The 23,019-nt window shown below is 38.7% G+C and overlaps 1 protein-coding gene across 8 annotated transcripts in view; it reads right to left on the bottom strand.

Annotated features, from left to right (window-relative positions):
* ALPK1 (alpha kinase 1) overlaps positions 1–23,019 on the bottom strand; it is a 121,074-nt gene that overhangs the window by 97,483 nt on the left and 572 nt on the right. For 5 of the 8 annotated variants that reach the window (XM_008689435.2, XM_040626252.1, XM_040626253.1 and 2 more), the window contains exons 1-2: positions 17,736–17,903; positions 13,691–13,821 (exon numbers count right to left, since the gene is read on the bottom strand). The gene's annotated coding sequence lies outside the window, so the exon portion shown is untranslated. Of the gene's footprint in view, positions 1–13,690; positions 13,822–17,735; positions 17,904–21,710; positions 21,768–22,061; positions 22,083–22,550; positions 23,008–23,019 lie in introns of those variants that run through there. The other 3 variants (XM_008689439.2, XM_008689440.2, XM_008689438.2) reach the window with 3 other exon arrangements.

The following is a 23,019-nucleotide window of genomic DNA, read 5'->3' as shown; positions in this document are numbered from 1 at the left end:
GAAAAGAGATGAAAGAGTGGGAATATGAATGAGAAAAATCACAAAAGAAGTTAAAAAGGGGTTGGTTTAAGAAGTCAGAAGGAGTAGGCTTAGATATACGGTAGAACATTGTCTCTCTGAGGCAGAAAGGAAGGAGAAAACTTGGGAGTTCACCACGGATAACCAAGTATCCTAAGTCAAACAGATGGAGATCTGGGAGGTAGGGTGGCAGGAGTGAGTTCAGCTTGAAAAGGGGGATCCTGGATTGAAACAGGGTCTGTAGAGAATTGGAAAGACAATCAATTAAGGATGAATAAAAGAATCAGTGAGTGCCCAGCCATGGTTCATCAGGAATGGATCCCATCAGAGTCAGCCTAGGGACTGTCTCAGTCAATCCACACCTGGAAAGTGTATACAGTGGAGAGAAGGAACATAATGAAAGTCGAAAGGGCCTTTAAAAATATCGATAACCTTCTGAGTCAACGGTTCCAGGCTCAGAGAGAGGCTGGAGGGCCTACAAGTGTGCCCATAACCTGGGCAAGCTGGGAATGTGGGATGTTAGAGATGCCAATGAAAATGAAGGGAAAAGAGGAGGTAGGGGGTTATATTTACACAAGTGTTTTCCAGGTTTGGGACCTGGGATTTAGAGAGGATCAGTGAGGACAGATTCTTGGTTGCAGCTGGGGCCAGCCTGATGACTGACATGGTGTTTAATCAAGTTCAGGCAGTCAGAGAAGGCTTGGGGCATTTTATGACACTTCAATTGGCAGTGTTTTATTGCTGTATACAACTACCCAAATACTCTTTTGCAATGTTATTTTTATTAATATGTAAATTCCCCCATCCATTTTATTTATTGTTAAAGGAAATACATAATATAAATAGGTATTAAGAATTTCAAATGAGTTGTTCTTAAGTCCTATTTTCAATTTTATTTAATTTCCAAATTTGAGAATGAACCTAAACTAGTTTACTTGGAGCCCTGTGATAGACTGCTTTCCTTTTTTTTTTTTTCTCAATTGTAACTGTGAATTAATCTGTGGTTTTGCTTACTGTTTATCTTCCCCACTAGAATAGATAATCCAATAGGGCAGGGAATGTGTCTTCTATAGCCTGGAGTATTTAATACCTGGAATAATTCCTAGTGCATATGAGGTACTCAAAAAAATATCTGTTTTCGTTAATTGTTTATAAAAGGAGATATTTAGTGCATCTGGGCAACCTCTCTTAGTTGCTTAATCCTATACTTTGCTTGCTATATATTTGAAAAATTGGAAATATTTCTTTTTATTTCAGGAATATCTGCAATGTTCAAAGAAAATAAGATCCCTTTTATTGTCTTTGTAAACTATTAAATTCTCTGCCCATGCTCTTTAACAAGAAACAATATGTTTACTTTTAATCCATCCTCTAATCAAACTTTCCCTTCAGACTGATGTAAAATTTTCAGAATACTTCTCAGTGTTAATGGTCATGAATCTTAACAGAAATTCCTACAAATTTATTACTCTATTGCATTATAAGGACGTCATCTGATGTTCTGAAAATTCTGTGACAATGTTTATGTCATAGTCTCTAGCTCTGAAAATGGATCAATTAATTCAGATGTCAGCCTCAAGAAATGTTTAGGTCATTTACAGGATGGTCTTAACTGCCTCTACAATTTAAGGGCCTGTTCCTTCTTTCTAGTGCCTCACTGCCGCCCTCTTCTGGTCACACATAACAGCACAGGCACATGAAATTCCACTTGTAACTTTCTTATTAATGAAAACAAAAGTGGCTCTACAGAACAAAAAAGAACCAAATAAATTACAAGACTTATTAATGACCTAAGAAAATGGAAAACTTCTGTGAAACATTAAAATAGTGTTGCATATTATTTACCTGACCAATAACCTTTTCTGAACCCCATTTCAGAAAAAAAGTCCATTAATCTTTTGAATTTCATTATAGAAAAAAATTCACTAATCCATTGTCTCAAAATCTATGTTTCAATATAACAATAATAAAAATTTCACTTATACTATCTATGTAGGAAGAGTTTGCTACCGGAATTAATAGTGTAAACAGCGTTGCAGTCCATGTATAAACTGCTTGGGAGAAAAAACATCTATTAAACTATTAGAGCATTTTAGAATGACTAAATACATAAAAGGAATACTGATAATTCAAAGGGCATTCATTGCCTATTTACAAAACGCTGAACAAGTTCTTCATTTGTAAACAATGTGGTGGTTCTGAACATATATATGACCTGAAGCTTTTGTTTACGCTGTTCTCTTGACTCCTAACTTACTCTCACTACACATCCTACAGTCAATGAATTCTGCCACCTTCTTCTTGTAAATGTGGTCTCTACTCTCTCAGTCTCTTCTGTTGTTGCCTGTACCGGGTCCTCTCCATCTCTAGTTGGCACCGTTAGCCTCCAGGCTGGTTTTCCTGACACCTGTCTCTTCTCACGTTCCCACACTCTGTACTTCACACACTGCCAGATAGTTTCTTAAAAGCAGAATTAACCTTGTCACTCCCCTACTTAAAAACGTCTGCGGGCTTGCTGTTGCCTCTCGGATGAAGTGCAAGCATCTGAACTTGGCATGGAGATTCCAGGCTGCTGTGCTCAGCATACCTGCAATACAGCACGGCCTCTGCCCCTGTGCACTTGCCCTTGGTACCCTGGAAGCGTGTCCCCCAGCACTCTGCTTTCGACTCCGTGGCAGAGCTTGGCACAAGGCTCTGTCATACATCCGTTACTTACCTGTCTCCCAAGAGACTGACTCCTGAGGGTGGTCAGTGTCACACTCATTCTCTTTCAAATCTTCAGGGCAAAGCTGGAGTGAGCTGTGTGACCAGCACACAGCAGAAGCTCACTGCAGGTTTGTGAACTGATGAATCAGTGAATGCTGCTCTCCCCACTGTAGCTAATAAAATTCGCAGTTTTCAAGCCTGAAGTTATAATGCTATTTCTCTAAAGCCTTTGTTGACTCTGTCCTGGCACAATTAATAGCTATAACCGTGTTTTGTTCATGTTACACTTAGCTATATGTATTATCTCCTATTCTAGGTCATGAGTGCCAAAAGGCAACTAGGGAGAGTGACAAGAGCATGACCTTTGGAAGTGGTCAGCCCTGAGCTGTATCCCAGCCCTGCCACTCACTCTCTGTGTCACCACCGACAAGTGGCTTCAGCCTTTCTGAACTGAACATCATTTTTCCCATCTCTAAATGGGGTTAACACCACTTCCCCATAAGATTAATGCAAACATTAACATAGAAAGTGAAAACTCATGACACATACTAGATTTTCACTAAATTTTAGTTTTTGTTCCCTTTCCCTGAGGGTGAAGATCATATCTAATTTATATCTAGGTTTCCAGGACTTCAAAAACTATAAAGACTCAGTAATGTTTGTTGAGTAAATAAATGAATTCCAGAATTGTAGTTGGTTAAAAAATAATATAAGCATTACAATCTTGAATCAAATTTTTCTTATTTTTGTGTTTATAGTATCTAAAGTATACACAAGTCACATAGTTTGAGGTACAAATGTTTCTAATTTTTCAGTTATACTTCCATTCGTACATTTCCCTTTATGTAGTCATTGTAAAGTATGTTTATGAAGTGTTTAAATTAAAAGAAGTTATGTTTATTTATTTATTTATAATTTTTTTTGGAGAGGGAGGGGGAGGGACAGGGGAGAAAGAGAGAGAGAGAATCCTAAGCAGACTCCATACCCAGTGCAGAGCCAGACATGGGGCTCAATCTCACAACATTGAGATCATGACCTGAGCTGAAATCAAGAGGAGGTCACTTAACTGAATAAGCCATCCAGGTGCCCCAAGAAGTAATTTTTATTTTTAATAAAATAAATACAATGTTAAGGAAGAAAAGCACAATATAACATTGTTCACACAGTGTGATAGCTGCTATGTTTTAAAAAAGTCAATGAAGATCAATGACGTTTTTTCCAGAAGTAGAAAAAAATTTACCCTAAAATTCATATAAAATCTCAAAAAACCCAAACAGCAAAAGCAATCTTGAAAAAGAAAAACAAAATTGGATCTTGCACTTCTTAATTCTAAAACTTTCTACAAAGCTACACTTATCAAAACCGTGGTACTGGCATAAAGACAGACATCAAGACCCATGAAATAGCACAGAGAGCCCAGAAATAAACCTTCGAATATATGGTCAAATGATTTTTGACAAGGATGTCAAGACCATTCAATGGGGGAAAGGACAATCTTTTCAATAAATGGTGTTGGAAAAACTGGATATCCATATACAAAAGAATAAAGTTGGACACTTACCTTACACTATAAACAAAAACTAACTCAAAAACATAGAGCCTAAAACTATAAAAGTCTTAGAAGAAAACAGGGGAAAATCTTTATGATATTGAATTTTGCTGTGATTTTTTGGGTATGATCTCAAAAGCACACATAACAAACAAACAAAAACTCAAATTGGACTACATAAAATTTGAAAACTTCTGTGTATCAAAGGTCATATTAAACAGAGTGAAAAGGAAATCCATGAATGGAAAAAAATTTTTGCCAATCATATAGCTATAAGGAGTTAATATCCAGAATATATAAAGAATTCCTACCACTCAACAATAAAAATACAAACAATCTGATTTAGAAAATAGCAAAGACTTGAATAGACATTTGTCAAAAGAAGATATACAAATGAGCACATGAAAAGATGCTCAACATCACTAATAATTAGGGAATGTAAATAAAAATCACAATGAGAGGGGCGCCTGGGTGGCTCAGTCGTTAAGCGTCTGCCTTCAGCTCAGGGCATGATCCCGGCATTCTGGGATCGAGTCCCACATCGGGCTTCTCTGCTGGAAGCCTGCTCCTTCCTCTCCCACTCCCCCTGCTTGTGTTCCCTCTCTCACTGGCTGTCTCTCTCTGTCAAATAAATAAATAAATAAAATCTTTAAAAAAAATCACAATGAGAAACCATTTCACACCCACTAGGATGGCTACTGTGAAAAAAAACAAAAAACAAAAAAACCAGAAAATAAAAAGTATTGGCCAGGATGTGGAAAAATTAGAATCTTAGCACACTGTTGGTGGGACTATAAAATGGTACAGCTGCTATGGAAGACATGGTGTTTCCTCAAAAAATTAAAAACAGAATTATCATATGATCCAGGAATCCCACTTCTGAGAACATATCCAAAATAAACATAAGCAGGAACTTGCAGAGATATTTGTGTACCACGTTCATAACAGCACTATTTATAGTAGCCAAAAGGTAGAAGAAATTTATGTGTCCATTAACAGATGAATAAACAAAATGTGGTATATACATACAATGGAATATTATTCAGCCTTAAAAAGGAAATTCTGATAAATGCTATAATATGGGTAATTTTGAGGGCATGATACAAAGTGAAATAAGCCAGTCACAAAAAGACAAATATTGCATGATTTTACTTACATGAGGTACCTTGAGTACTCAAATTCATAGCGACAGAAAGTAGAATGGTGGTTGCAAGGGGTGAGGGAAGGGGAGGAATGAGAAGCTATTGTTTGAGTACAGAGTTTCAGTCTTGTAAGATGAAAAGAATTCTGTGGATAGATGGGAGTGATAGAGACACAACAGTATGAATGTAAATTAGTACCACTATACCGTATACTTAAAATGATTGTGATGGCAAATTTTATGTGCAACTCACAATTTTTAAAAATGAAATCAGAAAAAAATACACCAACATATTGAGAGTTTTGGCTTTCAGTAATACTTTTCAATTATTTTCCCCTTTTTTTCATAGTTTCTGCAGTGACTATGTTTAGCTATTTAATTAGGAAAAGGAATTAATTCAAAAGCTACATGTGAAAACACCCAAAATTGGTGTTCATAGATTTTGATCCATTTCTAATTTAGAACTTTCTAGTTTAAAAAAATACTAAACACAGAGGACTTTATTATAAGAAGAGAATGGACAGAAAAAGGAATAAGCTCTACTCTTTATTTCCTGCATTATGCCATAGGCATTGTTGCATGATTGCTACTTGAAACATCCAGGTAAGAGAACAGAGGAAACTCACATTCCTGAGATCCAAAGGAGAGTGGAGAAGTTACGATTGGTCATCACTGTCCATCACTTTAGAAACACATGGAGGAAAATGTCAATCAAGGAAGACCAGATCCTGTCCAAAGTGCTTAAGAGGGGACAAATCTCTTCCCCCATCCCCTTAAATAGAGGTAGGGGTTTCAAATCTCTCCTTGGACGTTTTAGAAACCTCACTATCAGAGGTCTAAATTATCAGGGGTGGTACCATCTAACAATTCTGTTATGCAGAAAATAAAGAGACTTTTCTGAATTATATCTTGTCTTGAAGTTCTGAACTTCCACTCAGTGACTTCAAAAAAAAAAAAATCTGTTTATTACTTTTGGGGACTGCCAGAGAGAGGAAATCCTCCTGGTTATTTATATAAATACTTTGCTAAAAGAGTTTGCAATAATAACTACTACTTTTTCATATGCTAGAGATAGCAATACATTGCATTTCATAGTGCTTTACATTTTCGACCACCTTGAAAAATATCTCAAGGGGCAGCTCATGCTCCTAAGCCCCAGAACCACTTGTTCTAAATGACCGGCCTCCTGATCATTGCCACTTTTGGACCTTGCTTTTGTCTTCCTTGTTTAATCTGGATACTCCTTCCCCCATCTTTGAATCTTGTCATCACCCTCTGTCCCTCATTGTTAATGTCACCTGCCAGCTCCTAACATTTTAGGTCCTGCATCACCGTTACTATCTCTAAATGACCCTTATTCTTGGAGATTTCAATAATTATTTAGTGATCAGGGACTCTTGGTTTCTTGAAATCCTTTCTTCCAAAGATCTCGTCCTTCACCCAACCTCAGGCATTCACTTTCAAGGTCATACTGCCTAGACTTTGTTATTAACAAAAACAACAACTCTTTCATACTCTCAAATTCATGTATCCCACTTTCTGTCCACTACCATCCATCTTGTCCCCTTTTATTCTCCCAAATCCAACAATCCTAAAATCCCACTGGGAGCTATATAATCCATTGATCCTACCACCCTTCTATGGACCCACACCCCCTTGAGGTCCTCTCTCCTTCCTTTACCCAGTTTAATTTCCATGGTCAACCACGATAATCACCACATGCATACACCTTTGACTCCCTTGTTTTCAATATGTGCATGTCAAAATCACAACTCTAGTTAAATCCAACTTTTACACAGCTGAACAACACTGGGGGGAAAATAACATGCCCCGATCTCATTTTAAATTTCTGATTCTGAAACTCAATGATCCTATTAATGTTGCCATGCAATCACACTGTGATTATCAGGTCCATCCACCTTCCACTCTCTTAGGGGCCTTTTTCATATTTTCTCTCCCTTCCTCCTCTACCTTCATTCTCAGCAATCAGAAGAGGACTTTCACAGACTCCACTCACCTCTCCCAATCTAACAGCAGCTGCACCCCATGTTCTGCCCTCTCCTTTGCTTTCAGAGATGAGTCACCCATTCTCTTATCTAGAACCAGTCACTCCACTCAAACAATAATTCCACCTTTCTTCCCACTCAAACTCAATGCTACATTTTTCTCTTCTCTGAGTTTTTGCTCCCCATGGGCTCATTCTGACCAGTTTATGAACATGCCATTATTTCTCCCATCTGAGAAGAGAAGTCTCTTGATTTCACTTTCATCCATAGCTATTGCCCTTTGAAGCAAAGTTCCTTGAAAGAACTGCTCCTACCTGAGCTTTCAACCTGTCTCTTCCCATTCTCTCTAAAATGCACTTCAATCAGACTTCTGCTCCATCACTCCACTGAAACTGCCCTTGTCAAAGTCACTGGTAAACTCTACATTGCTACAGCCAATGGTCAATTCTCAGTCCTCTTCCTTGTTATCCTACCAACAGCATGTGACACAGACCCTCCCTTTTCTATTGCCCATCAGGATATCAGGCTCTCTTGGTTTTTCTACCTCACTGATTTCTCCTTCTCAGCCTTTTTGGTTGGTTCACCCTCCTCTCCTAGACTCCTTAATGTTGAAATGTGCAAAGGCTCAGTCTCTGGCCCTCTTCCCTTCTCCATCTAAATCGACTCCTTGGTGATCTCTTTTAGTTCATAGTTGTAAATATCATGTATTGGCTGACAATCATCAACTTTGCATCTACAGTTCAAACTTCTCTCTTAAAATTTTCAGATGCATATTTTCAACTGTTTATTGGGTATCTGTGCTTGGATATCCAGTAAGCATCATATTCTCAACATTATCCACTTTGAACTCCAAATCAGTTTCAGCTAATAACTCTACCTTTCCAGGAAAGTGAAATGAAAGGCCGGCTCTTAGATGAGCTGTGCATTCAGAAGAGGCTGAATGGAAGCAGATAGGGTGATCTGAAGGATACATTTTTTTTTCAAATTATTATTTAAATTCTAGTTAGTTAACACAGTGTGCAATATTGCCTTCAGGAGTAGAATACAGTGATTCATCACTTACATACAACACCCAGAGCTCATCACAAGTGCCCTCCTTAATACCCATCACCCATCTAGCCCATCCCCCCACCCATCTCCTTTCATCATCCCTCAGTTTGTTCTCTATGCTTAAGCATCTCTTATGGTTTACACGCCCCCCTCTTTTTTCCCCCCTGAAGGGATATACCTTTTGGAGAAAACTTGGCCAGGGGGATCTCCCTGGTTCCCTCATGTTCGCTTAGCCTTTCACACTTTGTGCATGTGCAGCTGTGGTCTAAAAGCTTTTCCTTGACCACTGTGATTTGGGGAATGACTGTGTTGAGATTCTGTAAGACTTCTGAAAGCTAGGTTGCATAATAAGTAGTGTTTTTCTTTCACTATAACTTGCTTTTTCATACATGGTGGTTTCTGGCTTGCAAGTAAGAGGTATTACCAGCCTATTAGATATCTTCCAGTAAGCTCCATTAAGAAGTATTTAAGTCATGAAAATCTGAAGATTGTACAATAGTGGTCTCTGATGTATTTTTAAAGATCTAGATTTTTGAAACATTTCATTATAATGAGCACAAAATGGTGTTATTATTTAAAAATTTGGAGAAAATATATGGTAAAAAAGAAAATAAGAATTACTCAAAGTCCCACTAAGAAATAAGCACTATAAACATTTTGATATCGTTTCTCTGCATAGTTATATGTTTATATAAATATTGTCTTATATATACATATATCTTCATATTTATAGTAAAGTTTTAAAAGTGTAAGTTTTCAAAATTTAACTAAGTATTCTTTGACAATTATTGAGCAGTGTGATTTTTGCCTCTCAGTTGAGATACCTAGGTGTAGTCAGAAGTGACTTAACAAAACATTGTGATACTACATATTTTAGTGGCACTTCCTTTCACTCATGTCTTATGGTTAACTTAGGTGTGCTTTCTGCATGTATTATCTTCTGTTTTTCTTTCAGCCTTACTTTGGAACCAGACATTCTCACCACTCTGCCTCCCCCTCCACATCCTACCTAACAACCTTCATCAGTGACTGTTAATCTTTATCAAAACTTATCCTAAGAAAAGGTCTCTCATATTGTGTCTAGGACAGACATGATGCAAACATAGCAAGATGGAAGAGACTGGAGTAGGGCCAGGAACCTCCTCGAAGGGCGGACACGTCGGCAGTTACTGTAGACACAGATGAGGAAAATCTCGTTTGGCAAGTATGTCATCTCACTCAACAGAGCTATTATTGGATTGTTTTTTTTAAATAATACCAAATTAGAAGACACATTTGGCAGGGTCCAAAACCTCTCAAATGTCTCAACCTTCTACTGTCTCTAGTTGAGTAGATATCATTACACATGTGTGGAAAAGTGGATGCGACTCTTCAAGTGTTGAGTTGATGGATTTATTTTTTTATTTAATTCTGGAGAAAAATTATGTCCTTTGTGAGCTAGGGAGCTTTAAGTTGTGGTAAGTCTCATTTAAACAAAAGAAATAGGGCAGAAAAATAGGAATCCATGAAATTTTATTTATTTAGCAAATCTATATTGAGTACCTACAATGTGTCATGAATTGGGCTAGGTAATGGGAATTCAGAGATAAAAGATATAGTCTTAGTTTTCAAAAATGGTTACTGCAAAAAAGTTCTGGGGTAGAAGAACGCTCTGGGTCCTAGGAAATGTCTAATCCAAGAGGACAAAGTCTAGAGGCTGAGGAGATCAGGATATGCTGTGAGATCTTGAGGACCTGAATAGATAAATATCGGTAGTTTTCAAAGATATTTAAGAAATGGAATCAATGTCACTTCAAAATTGATTAGATATTGTTGGAAAGAAATAAGGGGTCTAGGAAAGCCCCAAGAGTTTGGCTTGAGCAAGTATGTGACTTTTAGTGCCAGATATCAATATAAAAAAATACTGATGGAGGCCGTAAATGAGTGCAGGGTTGAAAATGTTCGATGTGAGATGCCTGTGGGATGCAGAATAGAGATATCTAGGAAGAGAGGTTTACACTTGGATGTATGAGTCCAGACTCTGGAAGAAGAACTGCAGGGCCTTTAGTATAAACCGGTATAAGTGCAGCAACAGGCATTCATCCAGTGTGAACACGCAGCAAGAGAGAGAGGAGGCAGAGAGCAGAATGTAGTATATGACGTGGGCAGAGAAAGAGAATATAAAAGGGAAGTGCAGCCAGAGAAGCAGGAGAAAAGTCAGAAATGCATGGTGATTCAGAAACCAAAAAAGAAAATTTGCAGAAGTCAACAGTGTCAAAATTGCAAAGACAGAGAAAGATGAAGTCTAAAAAGTGACCTTTGGATTTGAATAAAGTAATGAGAGGTCATTTTATTGAGTGGAAATATATTTAAAGAATATGCCTCAAGAAGTCCCCAAGGAGAGCTACAAAGATGAAGTGCTTTGCCACATCGACATTAAGAGGCTGGAGCTTGCAGCCTGGAATTAACCGGTAGGGGTATTTCTGTCTGTTTCTCAGCTGCCTGGCAAGCTGTGCCTTTAGAAGCCCCACCTAGTTCCTGGTGTCCTCCTACCCGTCTCTCTTGCCCACTGGGAAAGAGGAGAGATGAGGGGGGGCAGGGAATCTGGGCTCAAAGGGCTTCGAATGTTTCTTTTTTTTTTTAATTAATGATTTTTTATTATATTACATTAGTCACCATACAGTACATCCCCGGTTTCCGATGTAAAGCTCGACGATTCATTAGTTGCGTATAACACCCAGTGCACCATGCAATACGTGCCCTCCTTACTACCCATCACCAGTCTATCCCATTCCCCCACCCCCCTCCCCTCTGAGGCCCTCAGTTTATTTCTCATAGTCCATAGTCTCTCATGTTTCATTCCCCCTTCTGATTACCCCCCCTTTCTTTATCCCTTTCTTCCCCTACTGATCTTCCTAGTTCTTATGTTCCATAGATGAGAGAAATCATATGATAGTTGTCTTTCTCTGCTTGACTTATTTCACTTAGCATTATCTCCTCCAGTGCTGTCCATGTTGCAGAAAATGTTGAGAATTTGTTCTTTCTGATAGCTGAGTAATATTCCATTGTATATATGGACCACAACTTCTTAATCCAGTCATCTGTTGAAGGGCATCTCGGCTCCTTCCACGATTTAGCTATTGTGGACATTGCTGCTATGAACATTGGGGTGCATATGGCCCTTCTCTTCACTACGTCTGTATCTTTGGGGTAAACACCCAGTAGCGCAATGGCTGGATCATAGGGTAGCTCAATTTTTAACTTTTTAAGGGACCTCCACACTGTTTTCCAGAGTGGCTGTACCAACTTGCATTCCCACCAACAATGTAGGAGGGATCCCCTCAAAGGGCTTCGAATGTTTCTGATTAAATAACCTGCAACTTTTGGAGATGTGAGTCAGACCAGATTGATTAATACCTCAGAAGAGATGCTATTCACTCACATTTTATTATCTCTCACAATAACTCAGGGCACGATTTACGGAAGCAAATTTCTAGGTAGAAGTATAGCTATTTTGGAAAATGATGACCTGTAGCATCTAAACTTTAATCAGAGATTAAGTTATTTGGAAGAAGTGGTCAAATAAAAGGACATGTGATGAGGATCTAAGCATTTTTTTTTAATAGAAAAGAAAAAAATTACAAACGGACAAGACTTTTGTTGAAAATTTTGGCATAATTTTAGTGCTTACAGTACACTAATGGGGAATGTATCACAGTGACTAGATGTGCTAGGGTTAAGATTCTAAGCAAAGTTTTCTGGGCAAGCCGATGACACAATATACTTTGAGGTGCAATAGGAGGATACGCAAAGATATGGCAAAAATGAATTAAGTACAACATGTATAGACATAAATGTATGACTGCAGGTGATGGAAATCCAAAAGAATGAGAAACTAATTAGGAAAATATTAGCATACATACCATGTAAAGTTCCCATTCCTATTTCCCTCCTTTTTCCCTTTCTTCAAAACAAAAGAATAAGTTGACTGCAGTAAAAACCATGGTTGAGACTGAAGCAATCAATGCCAGAAAAATCAACTGAGAGTAAGTGTTTCAACTGGTATTTCCATCTATGTTCTCCAGCTCTGCTATGCCTGTTCACTCTAGCACTGAGACTCAACCCTTTCTTTTTCAAATAGCCAGTTATTTGTATGCCAAATAAAGAAAAGGTAAGATTTATCTTCCAAAGACGGCACAGCTGTATTTACTAGACAGCAGCACAGTTTTATTTAACACATTCTACTAGTTTTGTCAAAAAGTAATATAAGTATGTTATATAATAATATAAAAGTCAATATAAAAATATATTTCATATACATAGAAAAAAGAAACAGGAACAATTAATCTATCACTGTAAGACAACAACCACTTTTAGTATATTTGTGAATTTACATCTATCTATATCTATGTTTTATATATGTATTATGTAGTTCTAAGTATAATAATTAATTGACCCTGAATCTGTTTTTCACTCAGCATTTTCTATGCTGGTACTATTCTTCATCTTGTCTCACAGATATACAGTAGGCACCCCCCATCCTAGGGGGATACATTCCAAGACTATGGATACCTAAAGCATATTGAACCCTATATATACTGTATTTTTCCTATACATACATACATAAAGTTTAATTTATAAATTGGGCACAGGAAGACATTAACAACAACAATAATAAAATACAACCGTTATAACAATATACTGTAATAAAACATGTGAACGTGGTATCTCTCTCTCTCTCTCAAAACACCTTATTGTACAGGCATACCTTTAAGATATTTCAGGTTCAGTTCTAGACCACCACAATAAAATGAGTATTGCAATAAAGTGAGTCAAATGAACTTTTTGGTTTCCCAGTGCATATAAAAGTTATGTTTACACTATACCTTAGTCTATTAAGTGTGGAATAGCATTATGTCTAAAAAAGTGTGCATACCTTAATGAAAAAATACTTTATTGGTAGAAAATGCTAATCATCATCTGAGCTTTCAGTAAGTTGTAATCACTCATCACAGATCACCATAGCAAACATAACAATAACGACAAAGTTTGAAACATTGAGAGAATTACCAAAATGTGACACTGAGACACAAAGTGAGCAAATGTTGCTGGAAAACCAGCACTGACAGACTTGTTTGACACAGGGTTGTCACAAACCTTCAGTTTGTATAAAAACCTCAGTATCTGTAAAGAGCAATAAAGCGGTCACGACAAAATGAGATATGCCTCTACTGTACTCACCGTTCTTCTTGTGCTGATGTGAGCCGATAAAATGCCTATGTGAGGAGATGAAGTGAGGTGAATGATGCAGGCATGTGACGAACTGTCAGAAGGAAGATCATCTGCTTCTGGTGGCGACTGACTGCAGATACCTGAAACCATGGAAAGCAAAACCATGGATAAGGGAGGGACTACTGTACTATAATTCGCTTAACCTTTCCCTTTTGTTAGAATGCTTAGAATTCATTGTTATCATAAATACCTTTATGATAAACATCTTTGTGAATTTTCTCCATATTAAGAATTATATCCTTTTAGAATGGATTCCCTAAAAGAAATGACCAATATGACCATTTTTTTAAGGGCCATTGGCACACTTTATGATTCCTTAATGATCCCTGACCTAGATGATGCTTATGGACCCCTCCTCCTCTCTCACCATTTAGCCCACACCACTCCTCTCTGCCCTTTCAAAGATATTGGTATCTGGGTGAAACAGGCAGAATAGAACTATACTGCTTACTCTGATATGATTTATCCTATGATTTTTTTTTTAGATTTATTTATTTTAGAGAGAGAGAGAGAGAGAGAGCTGGGGAATGGGCAGAGGGAGAGGGAGAGAATCCTAAGCAGGCTCTATGCTGAGTGCAGAGACTGATGCAGGCTGATGCCATGACCCTGAGATCATGACCTGAGCCAAAATCAAAAGTTGGTCAACCAACTGACTGAGCCACCCAGGCACGCCTATCCTCTCTATGATCCTTATTTCAAAAAATATTGGCTACCTTCTACATACCTTCAATTTTATGGCAATTCATGAGGACTGAAGATATGATAAAATGCTAAAGCATTTTTTATCAACTATTTTGTACATTTATAATTAAGAAATTTCACAAATTGTATTACTAAGTGAGCTGTGTAACCAAGGACCAGTAAGGTTCAAATTTCTGCAGTGGTTCAGAAAATATCCACTTATCACACAAATTAGTTCAATATTTCCAGAACTTTAGCCATTTACATGCCACCTTCACAATTTTTACCATAGCTGCATATTACCTATAAGAGTATTTATTTACTCAGTTCCTTAAAATCAGTAGTAAACACCTCACTTTCTTTCCACTTAACATCATCCTGAGCAATAATATCCATGAAATCATAAATTTTATGAGCTAATTATTTGGTTTTTAAAAATATTTTTATTTATTTATTTATTTACTTCTTTAGAGAGAGTGCATACAAGCAGGGGGAGGGGCAGAGGGAGAAGGAGAGAGAGAATCACAAGCAGACTCTGCCCTGAGCGCAGAGCCTGACACCAGGCTTGATCCCATGACCCTGAGATCATGACCTGAGCCAAAATCAAGAGTCAGATGCTCAACGACCGAGCCATCTAGGTGCCCCAAGCTAATTATATTTTTAATTCACATTAAATGAAGGATAAAACTCAAATTTTCAAAGTTTGGACACATGCCACCTAAAATCAGTAGTTTGTACACCATACTTCGAGAAAATTGTACTAATATACAACTGATATTAAAGCTATGGTCATCTCTTTCTGTTCCTTACACATAGAAGAATAATAGCACCAGATAACAGTCTTATTTTTAAATTTGTCTATCTCACAGAACTCTATAAACACAGGAAATTACAACATCCTGCAAAAATCAACATCACTGTCAATGATAACAAGAAACAAAGAGTCCCCCATATAGAGAGGCAACAGATACAATAACAAAAATATGGCATGAGTTTACATCAAAAGTTTGAATGCACATTCCTATTAAAATTCTTTAAAACATAGGTGCTTAAAATTTCAGGAAAGCATTTTCAATGAACATTTTATGCTAAAAAGCCATCATCATCTGAAATAGATTAAGGGACAGTAAAAGTAGTATGTGTACTGTGTTTGGGGAAATGGGTCAGTGAATTCTTTTGGAATGGGAGAAACCATGGAGTTTCAGAAATATTTTCAAATGAATACATTTATTCTCAAAGAAAATTCCAGGTTCTAAACCCAAACTCAGATCACACAGGACTTAAGGGGAGATTGTTAGAGCTTAATATGTCAGGTGTGCTCATCACACAGTATTATTTTATGTGAGATTTTATAACATCCATCATGACTTACATATGGCTTTAAATATATATATGTGTGTGTGTGTATATATATATATATACACACACACGCATATAAGTTTAAAGTAATTATTGGCTCTTTTCTTGAAAGGAATCTACTGAAAGCCTCCTCCCCAGCCAATCTTACAGACAAAATTCACAGGTGTTTATACCTGGCCCTCACTCTTTGTTTTTCTAGGTCATGGTACACTTTCTTCTCAGAAAATAGACCCCAACTACAAAATACGTTCTTCTCTAGACTGACCACAACATATATCCTGGACAAGCCCTGGAGAGAGCTCCTCGAGAAACCTGTCACCTCAAGCTCTACCTGGGTAAGTGTCCTGCCACCCCCGCCCTGCCATGGGCGTAGCTGCAATCCTCTCACATCCTTCAAAACCCGTTAAAAAGCCCAACCTAACAGAAACTCAGGCCGACATCTCTCTTGATGTCTGGCCCTTGTCCTCCCTTGGAGAGTGAATAAACTCTCTCCTGCTTGTTGCTTTACTCTTTGTGCAATTCTTTGCCCCTCCCATCACCAGCCACCCTAACATTACTCATGCCAGTGAAGGATACTATAAAATTCTGGTGTCTTGTTGGGGAAGAACTTGGAGAATTCATTCATCTCCGGTTCAAAAGGTATTTGAAGTGGAGTAAATTATTGCCAGAACACTTTTAAATGTTTTGTTTCTCTTGAGGCTGCAGGTTGATAGAATTTGGAAGGTGGAGGCAGAAAGAGATAAGCAAATTATTTTGGTCACTGCATATAAAGACTTGACTTGGCATTTGTTTAGGTCCGGTGTGACTCTGAGGTGGTAAATGAGCCTATACCCAGCCCTACCCAAAATTGTGCTCACCATACATGTAATCTGCTGACACCCCATCTAGATGCGGTGCACAGCTTCTGTGGTATAATTACAAATGCTCTATATAGTTCAATTGTATTTGAGGCCAAGGAGGAAAGAGGAGAAACCAAGGAGCATTGGAGAGTATGCTGCAGCATCATGTATGGACTTGAACAGCAACAGTGATTATGTGTAAGGAATTTAAAATGTCCTTAACAAGGAGGTATCAGCCAAAAGCAGATATTGCTTCTCATAAAAGTACTAGCTGTACTAAGTAAAAAGAAAAGGCAGAGGAGACAGAAACAAATATTACAGAGGTGCCATTATGTTGTGACATAAATCCCTCCTTTCTGACCCTGCCTCTGCACTCTCACCCACCTGAAAGTCCCAAACTATTCTAAAGGTCCTAATTTGTGGCTTTCCAAAGTAGTCTAGAGCCCTAATTTCAAATGATAAAATTTGTTAATGAAAGGACTCTTGAATAAAGCATGAAGGAATTTATTTTTTCTAGATGCTTTCTGTCTACATAATGCTTCACCACACCCAGAATTCCTGTCAGTTCTTCCCAAACGAAAAGAGTAATTCTCCACTCTTATCCGTTTCCTGGCAAAATCACTAAGGTCATCATAGAAGTGATGGTCTCTGTTATGATTACCTATGCACTCCAGGCAAAAGTCCCGGAGTTAATTTTTCACGTAAGTAATCACACTTCTTTAATGCTTTAATCAAACATCTTGATTCAGTGACAAAGCCAGATGTTCAACAGCAAGCACCCTCACATAAAGACTTTGTTACTAAAACCTTCTAAAAAAACAAACAAAAAACCCCCAAAAATCAACAACAAAAAACCCCTTCTAAAAAACAGGTTCCTTTTCCCCTTCTCCCAGTAACCTAAATTTACTGTTCCTTCCCCTTCCCAACCCTTACCCCCTCTCTGTGGCATTTTTTAGAAGTGCAAGTATTCTTAGAGCTTTAAAGTAATTTAAATGTAGACACGATCAGGAAGTAGAAACAAGGTCACAGTTCAAAACAATACCTTCTTACACATTATGCCACCTTTTGTACCCACATCTACTGTGTTTTGTCATTTAAAGGCTAACGATACTCACCTTTGTCTCGAAGAAGAGGAAAAATACTTTTAAGACCAGCAAAACTAACTCTGAAAAAAGGTTAATTTGAGGACAATCTCCCAGAAATACACTGTTTCTCATAAACAGCCTCGGTTTCAGGAAGTAGAAATTTGAAAGAAAACAGTCTGTCACTGTCTCAGAACCTGATTGTGTAACTTAACTCTGGGACTTCCAAATTTTGCACCATAAGACACACCCCTTTAGGGATGGCTTTAATGAGAGGTATTCTGGGAGTTGTATTACTACAGAGAAGTTTGTTCTTTTAAACAAAGTGCAAGGAAACTCCTTAACTGAATGAAGTCAGAATGCAGAGTCAGTCCCCTGAGGGCCAGGGAAAAAGAGCGTCAGCAAGAACAATGAACGTGACATTGTTTTTGATCTATTATCAAAAGAAAAACTCATGTTAGGGTTCTATTTCAAAGTGAGAGTGGTCAACGGTACTAAATGGTGCCAAGAAGTGACAAAGGATGAGGACAGGAAAGTGTCCGCTGGCTTGGCAAGTAGGTCAAAGATAGCTTTAACAAGAACTAATTCAGTGACGTGGTGGCAGAAAGCAGACGGAATATTTTTAAATGCTGAAAAGTAAGATACATAAGAAGAGCAGAAAGAGAATCTTTCCATCTAAGCCTAGATAAATAAAATATGCACATGGAGCCTATGTTCCGAAGGGGTTATACTTCTGAAGTTACTTCAGGGTTGGAGCAAGATGAGCTCAAGACTAACTTTACCTTTTTATCATATAATATAATAAATCATATAATAAGCGTGAAAACCCCAAACAGCAAGGAATAATATTTCTATGGGGTTAATGGCCAGAATGTTATTCTGGAACTTTCCCCCCAGAATTAGGCACTTCGTTGGCAGCACAATTATGGTAAACATAAAGAGAAAACTAGAGATACAGGATAGATGGAGAACTTATTCCAGGTATGGCATTTCTTTAAGGCAATGAGAAAATAAAATTATTGTGTTATAAATTAAATAATGTATAGCTTCTGACCCCTCATTAGTAGTATAAAGTGTTATTTGTTAAGATGCTAGCGATTCCTCAGATCTTAAAAACTAATGAAGAAGCACTAACAAATGCAATGTAAATACTTAAGTATAATATTAAAGGAGGGGGGAGGCTTTTGGGTTTTGTTTTACTTTTTTCCTAAAAATTACACCAGTGAGGAGTACTGTATGATAAAGTTTAGATTCAACAAGGGAAAGATTAATTTACTTGGTTTGGAGGACATGTGAGAGGTAGAAATAATGCACCCCCCAAAATTGGCCCTTTTTTCCTGCTTACAAAGCCTCTAGATCTCATTATTAGGACCAGGATCTATTGGGGACTCTCATAATCCACTGAGATCCTCTAACAAAAAAACTTTATTAGTGTTCTATTGTTGCATAAAAAATTACCACAAATTTAGCAGCATAAAGCAGGACCTATTAAATTGTTCTATAGACAAAATGTAAAATATTTGCAAGTGAAGATGTATTTTATTTTTTTAAAGATTTTATTGAGTTTTTGAGAGAGAGAGAGAGAGAGAGCGAGAGCACACACACACACACACACACACAAGCAGGGGGAGGGAGAGGGACAAGCAGATTCACTGCTCAGTGTGGAGCCTGACCCGCTGCTCAAACTCACAACCCTGAGACTGAGACCTGTACCAAAATCAAGAATGGGCGCTCAACCAACTGAGTCAACTCAGGCGCCCCACGAAGTTGCATTTTATCATAACTAAAACATGGATGTTATATAATATTTAAGAATTTAGAAGAAAAAAATAATAAAGGTTCTATGATATACAAAAACAAGCAAAAAAACCCCAACAACCCAGCACCCATTTGTTATTTCCATGTTTCTGTCAGTCAGAAGTCTGAGCACATTATAGTTGAGAATGCTACAATTCTAATCTGAGGCTTGGGGTCTCCTTCAAGTCTCATTCAGATTGCTGGCAGAATTCTAGTTGTAGCACTGAGGTTCCCATTTTCTTGCTAGCTGTTGGCTGGGGACCACTCTTAGCTCCTAGATACCGCCAGTAGTTCCTTGCCACGTGGTCTCCATAGGCAGTTCTTGGCCAACATGAGCATATGTCTCTGCCTTCCTGAAGGGCTCAGTCCCTTTTAAGGATTTGTGTGATTAGGTGCAGCCCAGCTAGATAATTTCCCTTTGGATGATCTCAAAGACAACTGATTAGAAACCTAGTAATAGAAGTGATAGCCCGTCAGAGTCACAGGTTCTGCCCACACTCAAGGGGAGAAGGTTATATCAATTGCGTACACCAGTGGGTGGTATGTTGGGGGCCATCTTAGAATTCTGCTTTCCACAGAACTTTCCCACAGCTGTCTCTGGGGAGGGGCAGAACAGATGGCCCCAAACAGACTGACTCCTCCTCCTCCACCTTCCGGCGCCCTGCCTTTGCAGGCTCTAATTTTCACCTCACCATCTGACCACTCTCTTGGGAGCCTGAATTCTATGGCACTCTTCCGTCTTATGAGAAATATTGAGGAATTAGAGCATTGAAACCTGTCTCTTGGGAGACTTCTCTTACTTGGCTCTTCTTTTAAAAGCTGTTTTTTTGGGGTGTGTAACCGTAATGCATGCAAATGAGACAAAAGCCAAACAGTATGAAAAAGTACACAGTGAAAATTATTTCCCCATATGGATCTTCTGTATTCTCTCTCCCAAATTCTTTTTCTCAGAATAATCATTCTGTTTCTTGGATTTCTTTGCAGATAGTTCATTCATTTACAGACAGGTGTTTTTTTTTTTTTTTTTAAGATTTTATTTTTTATTTATTTGACAGAGATAGAGACAGCCAGCGAGAGAAGGAACACAAGCAGGGGGAGTGGGAGAGGAAGAAGCAGGCTCATAGCGGAGGAGCCTGATGTGGGGCTCGATCCCATAACACTGGGATCACGTCCTGAGCCGAAGGCAGGCGCTTAATGACTGCGTCACCCAGGCGCCCCTACAGACAGGTTTTTTTGTTTTTGTTTTTTTTCTACAAATGGCAGCATTTTTGTTCAGCACTTTGGTTTTTTCTTTAGTAGTGCAACTGGCAGAGCTTTCCACATAAATCTAAGTTGTTCGTTTTAATTTAGTCACTTGACTCAAGCAATAGGGAGGAGGAAGAGAAGTCCACATTAGCTTTCCTTCGTCCCAATCCCAACACTTCAGGCTTCCACTTGTCTCCCATTTAGAGAATATGGAACAAGACTTAAATGAGTTAAATCTCAAGTAATTCTGAGTATTTTCACGGGTTGATAGAAAGCATCAGCCATGAAATGAGGCACTCCTGAGCTGAGTTACCCCAAATCTGAGCATCTGAGCTCGGCAGTGGAGAGTTAGTGAGTGTGTATCCAAGGGGCTTAGAGTGCATTGAACAGAAGGTGGGTTTCATATAACCCAATTACTAGCAAACAACATAAACAAGCAACACTTTTTTTCCCCTATAAGGTATGACTGTATTACCACAAATTAACTTCCTCTGTTTTTGATCCTAAGTGAAATACAGTAGGCTTTCGGGTATATCTGCTTAATTACAGGCTACTGAAAGTATCTAAAAACTATTTTTGAGATTCTTTCCATTGAAAAATAGATTGTGGGCATTTTATGTTATTTTCGCATTAAATGATTCATCACTGATATTTCGAGTAGTAAATCCCTCTTTTTTGTATCTACAACATACCTGACTATTGTTTTCTTCTGTTTTGCCTTGATAAACAATTCTAGCCTGACTTTTGGGGTATCCATTTCTCTGAAGGGTTCCTTTTAATCTCTTCCTAAATTGGTAGCCTAGGAATACTTAAAGGGAACAGAAAAATGAAATAATATTCAGCATCATAAATTTTGGTAATTGTTGCATTTTCTTTATTAGTGTTATTAATAACATCTACTACACTCCAATTCTGATATTATTTTATGGTATAGGTTTATGGGTATAGTCAAGTTACATATCTTACCTTCCACATGCTCCAACGTTCCTCAGCTGAAAGAAGACAGTCTGGCTATCTCCACTCCTGAGAAGAGATAATAAATGTTGATGATTAACAAACAAAATTGCAGCCTTACAAGAATCGGCCTCATTTGTAGTTGTACTCTTCCTTCCCCCTGCTTAAGGTTCCTGATTATACCTGACTAACTCTGAGAGGTCAAAATTTAATCCCTCATAGAATCTCTTTTATCAGATGGGGAAGCAGCAAGTATCAATGCCATTTTATTTATTGTCAATGAAACTGACCTGCAAAAGAGCAACTGTCCTGCAAGTCAGGGTCAGAAGCCAGACAGATGAATGACTTCTATGTGACACCTACCAGAATTGGTGGGTAGATTCCCAACCTCTGGAGTAAGTGGGCCAGTTTGACCTCAGGCACTGCTAGCTTTGTCCTCCCTCCTCTCTTCTACTCCTTATATGGAGTCTCACTCCTACCCCGCTCTCTTCACCTTTAGTTCATTTCAAACCTTCTCCCTGAGGCAGAAAAATACTATATATAAATAAATATATATTTATTTTATTTTATTATTATTATTTTTGGAAGCTATAAAGGACTCCTGGGAGGTTAACTGTTTCTCAATGCACCATGTACCAGCCCGTATTTGTGGAACCCCAGACCCTGGATGTTGAGTGAGGGATCCCTTCAGGTGGATGGGGTGGGAGAGGAAGCCCCTGGACTGGTCTGGTGTAAGGTGAAGGCATCACGGGCAGCCGCGGGCTGATTTGGAACTCTGGGGCACGTTCAAATCCTTTCTCTGCTCTTGCTCCACGTGGCACTTAGCCACTCTCAGGGCCTCAGTTTACTCACCTGCAACGGGGACCTACTCTCCCGACTGTGATGACTAAATGAATAATACGAGCCGTGCACCTGGTTGGTTTGGGAAGTAAGTTCAACTCTCTGCCTACCCCTACCCTGTCTTAGACCAACACTTGAGGTGCGGCGGCGGAAGGGCGGGGAGAGGTGAACGGCCCTCAACGTTGAAGTGATTCTGTTCCCTTTTCAAAATCTAGCTCACTAGCCACATCCTCTTCGGAGGGGCCACCTGTCTGGGGAGGTGAGGTCCCCACCACTGTACTGCGCCTCAGACCCGGCCTGGAAGCTCAGCGAGGCAGTCGGGGGGGCTGGGCTTCCCGTGGATCCGGCGTCCGGGCAGCAGACACCCGGCGGAGGAGGGAGGGTGCGGGCGCGGGTGCGGGCGGGGCCTGAGAACCTCGGCGCTTTCGTCCGGGCTTTATAAAGGCTTTGGGGGTGGCTAGGGGGCGCAGTCGGCCGGGAG

This window comes from Ursus maritimus, unplaced genomic scaffold (assembly GCF_017311325.1).
Source record: "Ursus maritimus isolate PB19 unplaced genomic scaffold, ASM1731132v1 scaffold_11, whole genome shotgun sequence".
In the NCBI taxonomy this organism is placed as follows: Eukaryota; Metazoa; Chordata; class Mammalia; order Carnivora; family Ursidae; genus Ursus; species Ursus maritimus.
The sequence above is the reverse complement of the archived record's forward strand: the minus strand, read 5'-3'. Positions and strand labels throughout refer to the sequence as shown.